Source organism: Odocoileus virginianus, chromosome 24 (genome assembly GCF_023699985.2).
Source record: "Odocoileus virginianus isolate 20LAN1187 ecotype Illinois chromosome 24, Ovbor_1.2, whole genome shotgun sequence".
Lineage (NCBI taxonomy): Eukaryota > Metazoa > Chordata > Mammalia > Artiodactyla > Cervidae > Odocoileus > Odocoileus virginianus.
This window is the reverse complement of record NC_069697.1, coordinates 10,741,798-10,749,839: the sequence shown is the minus strand read 5'-3', so window position 1 is coordinate 10,749,839 and position 8,042 is coordinate 10,741,798. Positions and strand designations below refer to the sequence as shown.

At 40.0% G+C, this 8,042-nt stretch overlaps 1 pseudogene; it reads right to left on the bottom strand.

Moving 5' to 3' along the window:
* Positions 1–646: 646 nt before the first annotated feature.
* On the bottom strand, positions 647–7,359 carry LOC139030950 (craniofacial development protein 2-like; annotated as a pseudogene).
* Positions 7,360–8,042: the final 683 nt, after the last annotated feature.

Below are 8,042 nucleotides of genomic sequence, written 5' to 3'. Positions count from 1 at the left end.
GAGAAAGAAATATCATGTGTGTGTATTAACTATGTGCTTCTACTCGCTATATTTGGTTTAGCAGAATATATGCAAATCAGACAAACCAGAGAATGTATATATATTGGAATTACTCCATCTGTTATTGGCTTCTGTCGAACAAGTAACAGGTTGTTGTGCAAGTAAAATGTCCCACTCTTACACATCTGACCTCTTGCCAAAACCGATTTATTTTACTTCATAGAATTTCAAAGTTCCAGCTTCTCGCCTGCATTTCCACAGCCGTAGTCTTTATCTAGCTAACAGTAATTTCCGGCAGAAAGGCTCCAATCTCTGAATGACCTTTAAAAATGCAAATTTTATCATGTCTCCTGCCTGCTTAAAGCTCTTTACTGATTCCCATTGCTCTGGGGACAAAGGAAGGGCTGCCTCTCACGGCCCGGTGGCCTGGCTCAGGGGTCGCTGTCCACTGCAGCGGCGTTCCTGTCCCACCGTCCCCCCCGGCTCCTGGGACGGTTCCCAGTCACGCTCACCTTCACCGGGAGCTCTTTTTTCACTCTCTCCCACTCCTTTGCTTGGTTATCACCAACAAAACCCAACTCTAATTTAAGAGGAAAAAAAATATATTGAAAGATGTCTGGGGGCTCACAGAAACACTGGGCGGGCTCTAGAGAACAAAGCTTGCGGCCACGCTGCCAGAACCACATCTCCGATGGCTCCAGACCAGTGCGGGGCAGACACGGCGGTCCTCCCCACCACGCCCCGAGAGCGGCTGCTTACCGCCAAGTCTGCTGCCCAAGCAGCTCATTATTTCTGCATCCGCCGACACCTACAGAAAACACCCATTTCCCATTCATTTTGTGTCACTTGTTCCCAATTCAGTTTTATATATTTAATACAGAAATTTAATATATCTTATATATATTGAAGGCACGGTAATACAAATTTAATATTTGTATTTAATATATATTTAATATTTAATACATATCATTAAATATATATTTAATATTTAATAACATTTCTATTTAATGTATTATATTTAATATTTAATATATTATTTAATTTAATATATTTAATATATTATTTAATATATATATTAAAGGCACAGTAATACAAATGTGGCTGCACTTTAACTATAAAGGATGCTGCAAAAATGAGTATCTGGTATTTTTGACTTCTTTTAACTGGAGTGGACTCTGCCCCAACAAAAACTCATTAAATGGTAAATTTTCAATGTGATTTAGATGCTGTCTGGTCAAATAACAATATTAGTTAATTCCTACTCATTCCTCAACACTCAGCTGAAATATAATTCTTTCAAGGATGTCTCTATGGGTCACCCTCTCCTTCCATTCTGGGTCAGGTCTTTTAGTAGTTGCTCTTTCACAATACCCTGTACTTCTCTTCTATAGAATTAATACTAGTTATTAAATTATTAATTGTGTAAGTCTTTGCTTAATTCTTCTCTCCCTGATAAAATACTGGATCTATGAAGACAATCAATGTGTCTATCTTAGTCAAACCATTAGATTTATGCATTAGATTAATAGTGGGTGCCCAATAAATATATTTTCAATAAATGAATGATGCATTGAATGGCATACTCCTCTTTAGAATGCTCTCCAAACAATATTGGCTATCATTTAAGAGGTTCCCTACTTGATGACAGCTTATTAAAAAGTGCCAATTTCTTTTGTTGAGAAACTAGAGATGGGAGGCAGAAGGTTATGGAAAAATTTTTTTTTGTTCTACCTTCTTATGTTCAGTAGCTAGAGTCTGCAAATTAAAATGGCAACTGATAGATTGGCAGAAAAAGGTTTATTATGAATATGGGGCCTCCAAAAACAAAATGAAGTGAAAATCCAAAGATGTGATAGGTTTGAGAGCCATATATCATTTTAACAAAGGGCAATGAATTGTGGACAGGGGACAGGATCAAGAAAAAGGGGGTTGGGCTTCTAAGGGTTGGGCAATAAACTGTGAGAAGGTAAACATATGAGGAAAGCTAATGGAAGATAAGTGTTGTTTAGTGCGGTTTATTATGCAGACTAGAGTTGGTGCTATCTCCACTAATAAGATTGAGTTGTCTTCAGTGTTTGAGGGTCATTGTCCTCTTTGGAAAAAAGGAGGGGGAACACCTTTACTAAGATAAATTTCCCTCCTACTTTTAGGCAGAAAGACAGAGTACTGAGATTTCCTACTGTTTCTTAATTGCCCCCAGGTCAAAGTAATTCTTATGCTGAAGTGACGTATTCTGAGAGAGAACATTTGATCCATTTCAGGGGGAAAACCTTACGTGTATTAAACAAATTTGCATTAACAATTTAGGTTCAGAAGATGCCAATTGAGCATGCATATAAAACAACTTTTGTTACTTAAATATATAAAATGTTTCCTTTGGATTAGCTTCTTACTTTTATTTTTCTAAAGTTTATATACTTAAACTCATTTGTAGAACTTTCTCAAACCATGTTTTTGAGCTAAGTTGCCCAAGTCTCTTACCAGTCTCTTAATCTCCAAAATTATCTTTTCTACCTATCTTTTCCCTAGTTTACACTTCTGAAAAACTTTGAACTGCCTTACAGTTGATAATCTGCACTTTTTTCTGATAGACAAGTTCTTGCTATTATTTGCAAAAATATATGGATGCCACATTTTCATATAGATCACAGTTATGAACATCACAGACCATGCTTTTCAGAGAAGCAGTATCAAAATTTTGGGTTTTAATTTTCACTAAGGACTGAACAATATATATAAAAAGTAAATCCACTAATATAACTGTAAACTTTTCTAATCATGCAAAGTAGGGACATTATGCTCCAAGCTCTAAAAATAAACTTAAGTAAATAAGCAAATAGAGGTTCACTATCAAAATTTGCTAGATTTAAAACCAGCTTACTAGCTATTAGTGAACAATTTTACATGTATGAGTGGGTGAATAAACCCAGTTATCTTGTTCATTCTGTTTTAATTGCTCTTATCTTTTCTCCACACTTCCACTCTTCTCTCTACTTGAGAATTATTCTTAGGAAGGGCTCAGTTATTCAATAAGTATTTATTGATCCACTATAGGAGGGTGCCAGAATATAGTATTGAGCATACCCATCACTGTCTCTCATGAAACTTACAGTCAATGAAAACTCAGGAATTTTGGATGGAGGTTCCTCAAAAACCTTAAATAGAGTTGCCATGTGATCCATCAATCCCACTCCTGGGCATATATCCAGGAAAAAAACTATAATTTGAAAAGATATTTGCACTTTTACATTCACAGCAACACCATTTATGATACCCAAAACATGGATGCAACTTAAGTGTCCAGTGATGGATGGATGGATAAAGAAGATGTGGTATATACATACAATGGAATATTACTTAGCCATACAAAAGAATGAAATGATGCCATTGGCAGCAACATGGATGGACCTAGGGCTTATCATACTATGTGAAAGCAGAAAGAGAAAGACAAATACCATATGATATCACTGACATGTGGGCTCTAAAATATGACATACATGAACTTATCCATGAAACAGAAATAGCCACACAAACATAGAGGACAGCAACCCTTGTGGTTGCCAAAGGGGAGGTGGGTGGGGAGGCATGGACTGGGAGTTTGGGATTAGTGAGTAGAAACTATTATATATAGACTGGATAAACAACAAGTTCCTACTGAATAGCACACAGAACTGTATTCAGTATACTGTAATAAGCCATAATGGAAATGAATACCAAAAAAAGTATACGTACACAAACATATGTATGTATAACTGAATCACTTTCCTGAACAGCAGAATTTAGCGAGACATTATAAATCAACTATACTCTAATTACTTCAATAAAATAAACTTAAAACAAACCTCAAGAATTTATGGAAGTATTAGCAGATAGTTATTAAAGAATCACATTGACACAATTCAATTCACTTCAGTTCAGTCGCTTAGTCGTGTCCGACTCTTTGCGACCCCATGAGACGTAGCACATCAGGCCTTCCTGTCCATCACTGACTCCTGGAGTTTACTCAAACTCATGTCCATTGAGTCAGTGATGCCATCCAACCATCTCATCCTCTGTCGTCCACTTCTCCTCCTGCCCCCAATCCCTCCCAGGATCATGATCTTTTCCAATGAGTCAACTCTTCACATGAGGTGGCCAAAGTATTGAAGTTTCAGCTTCAGCATCAGTCCTTCCCGTGAACACCCAGGACTGATCTCCTTTAGGATGGACTGGTTGGATCTCCTTGAAGTCCAAGGGACTCTCAAGAGTCTTCTCCAACACCACAGTTCAAAAGCATCAATTCTTTGGCACTCAGATTTCTTCACAGTCCAATCCTCACATTCATACATGACCACTGGAAAACCATAGCCTTGAAGACAGACCTTTGTTGGCAGAGTAATGTCTCTGTTTTTTAATATGCTGTCTAGCTTGGTCATAATTTTCCTTCCAAGGAGCAAGTGTCTTTTAATTTCATGGCTGCAGTCACCTTCTGCAGTGATTTTGGGACCAACCAAAAATAAAGTCTGACACTGTTTCCACTGTTTCCCCATCTATTTCCCATGCAGTGATGGGACCAGACGCCATTATCTTAGTTTTTTGAATGTTGAGCTTTAAGCCAACCTTTTCACTCTCCTCTTTCACTTTCATCAAGAGGCTTTTTGGTTCCTCTTCACTTTCTGCCATAAGGGTGGTGTCATCTGCATATCTGAGGTTATTGATATTTCTCCCAGCAATCTTGATTCTAGCTTTTGCTTCTTCCAGCCCAGCATTTCTCGTGATATACTCTGCATATAAGTTAAAGAAGCAGGGTGACAGTATGCAGCCTTGATGTACTCCTTATCCTATTTGGAACCAGTCTGTTGTTCCATGTCCAGTTCTAACTGGTGCTTCCTGACCTGCATATAGGTTTCTCAAGAGGCAGGTCAGGTGGTTTGGTATTCCCATCTCTTGAAGAATTTTCCACAGTTTATTGTGATCCACACAGTCAAAGGCTTTGGTGTAGTCAATAAAGCAGAAATAGATGTTTTTCTGAAAATCTCTTGCTTTTTCAATGATCCAGTGGATATTGGCAATTTGATCTCTGGTTCTTCTGCCTTTTCTAAAACCAGCTTGAACATCTGGAAGTTCTTGGTTCACGTATTGCTGATGCCTGGCTTGGAGAATTTTGAGCATTACTTTACTAGCATGTGAGATGAGTGCAATTGCACGGTAGTTTGAGCCTTCTTTGGCATTGCCTTTCTTTGGGATTGAAATGAAAACTGACCTTTTCCAGTCCTGTGGCCATTGCTGAGTTTTCCAAATTTGCTGGCACATCGAGTGCAGCACTTTCAGCAGAATCATCTTTCAGGATTTTAAATCACTCAACTGGAATTTCATCACCTCCACTAGCTTAGTTCATACTGATTCTTTCTAAGGTCCCCTTGACTTCATATTCCAGGATGCTTGGCTCTATGTGAGTGATCACACCATTGTGATTATCTGAGTTGTGAATATCTTTTTTGTACAGTTCTTCTGTGTATTCTTGCCACCTCTTCTTAATATCTTCTGCTTCTGTTAGGTCCATACCATTTCTGTCCTTTATTGAGCCCATCTTTGCATGAAATGTTCCCTTGGTATCTCTAATCTTCTTGAAGAGATCTCTAGTCTTTCCCATTCTGTTGTTTTCCTCTATTTCTTTGCATTGGTCAATGAGGAAGGCTTTCTTATCTCTCCTTGCTATTCTTTGGACCTCTGCATTCAAATGGGAATATCTTTCCTTTTCTCCTTTACTTTTCGCTTCTCTTTTTTTCATAGCTATTTGTAAGGCCTCCTCAGACAGCCATTTTGCCTTTTTGCATTTCTTTTCCATGGGGATGGTCTTGATCCCTGTCTCCTGTACAGTGTCATGAACCTCTGTCCATAGTTCATCAGGCTCTCTGTCTATCAGATCTAGTCCCTTAAATCTATTTCTCATTTCCACTGTATAGTCATAAGGGATTTGATTTAGGTCATACCTGAATGGTCTAGTGGTTTTCCCTACTTTCTTCAATTTAAGTCTGAATTTGGCAATAAAGAGTTCATGATCTGAGCCACAGTCAGCTCCTGGTCTTTTTTTTTTGCTGACTGTATAGAGCTTCTCCATATTTGTCTACAAAGAATATAATCAATCTGATTTTGGTGTTGGCCATCTGGTGATGTCCATGTGTAGAGTCTTCTCTTGTGTTGTTGGAAGAGGGTGTTTGCTATCACCAGTGCATTCTCTATTAGCTTTTGCCCTGCTTCATGCTGTACTCTGAGGCAAAATTTGCCTGTTACTCCAGGTGTTTCTTGACTTCCTACTTTTGCATTTCAGTCCCCTATAATGAAAAGGACATCTTTTTTGGGTGTTAGTTATAAAAGGTTTTGTAGGTCTTCACAGAATTGTTCAACTTCAGCTTCTTCAGCCTTATTGGTTGGGGCATAGACTTGGATTACCATGATATTGAATGGCTTGCCTTGGAAATGAACAGAGATCATTCTGTCGTTTTTGAGATTGCATCCAAGTACTGCATTTTGGACTCTTTCGTTGACTATGATGGCTACTCCATTTCTTCTAAGGGATTCCTGCCCACAGTAATAGATATAATGGTCATCTGAGTTAAATTCACCCATTCCAGTCCATTTTAGTTCTCTGATTCCTAGAATGTCGACATTCACTCTTGCCATCTCCTGTTTGACCACTTCCAACTTGCCTTGATTCATGGACCTAACATTCTAGGTTCCTATGCAATATTGCTGTTTACAGCATCGGACCTTGCTTCTATCACCAGTCCCATCCACAACTGGGTATTGTTTTTTCTTTGGCTCCATCCCTTCATTCTTTCTGGAGTTATTTCTCCACTGATCTCCAGTAGCATGTTGGGCACCTACCGACCTGGGGAGTTCCTCTTTCAGTGTCCTATCATTTTGCCTTCTCATACTGTTCATGGTGTTCTCAAGGCAAGGATACTAAAGTGATTTGCCATTCCCTTCTCCAGTGGACCATGTCAGACCTCTCCACCATGACCTGACCATCTTGAGTGGCCCCACACAGCATGGCTTAGTTTCATTGAGTTAGACAAGCTGTGGTCCTTTGATTAGATTGGCTAGTTTTCTGTGATTATGGTTTTAGCATGTCTGCCCTCTGATGCCCTCTCGCAACACCTACCATCTTACTTGGGTTTCTCTTACCCTGGACGTGCGGTATCTCTTCACGGCTGCCCCAGCCAAGCGCAGCCGCTGCTCCTTACCTTGGACGAGGGGTATCTTCTCACGGCCGCCCCTCCTGACCTGGAGCGTAGAGTATCTCCTCTCGGCCCTCCTGCGCCCGCGCAGCCACCGCCCCTTGGACGTGGGTTTGCTCTTCTCAGCCGCCGCCGACATCGGAATTGGGGTAGCTCCTCTCGGCAATGCTTATGCGCGGTCGGTCGCAGCCATTATCTGCTCTGAGAGACAAATACGGGATGATGAAAGCATGTAGCAGGGTTTATCTTCTAGTCTGGAAGGGTCAGGAAAAGCACCCTTGAATGCTATTAAAACAGGCCAAAGCACATACAGGCAAAGAGGTGGGATGGAGGTAGTGAACCTAACGAGACTGGCACTTCATGACATTGGAAGGTGTCAGTGGACGAATGAATAGGGGCCATATGGGTGTGTATGCTGACGAAGATTCTTATCTTGACCAAACTGTAGTCAGGCTTCTTGTAACTCTCTTCTCAACTAGGCCCTGATGTTTGAGCTTCTGTGTTCATATCTGCATTGTCTAGTTTTAGCAAGAATCTTGCTAAGTCAGTTTGGCCATCATCTCCCAGCCTCGATATCTGATTAAGTTCCTCATCCTTCACCATTCTTCAGGTGATGTCTGACCACCTGGCTTGCCTTCAGCAAGAGTCTCGTTGAGTTGTTAAAGCTAGAATCATTCCCAACCCCTGATATTTCCTTTTAATAATTTTCCATCCACTGATAAACCCTCTCGCTTTTTGGCTATAAATCCCCGTTTTCCTTGTTGTATTGAGTTGAGGGCAGTATCTCTCCCCTACTGTAAAACCCCATTGTGGTGGTCCAAA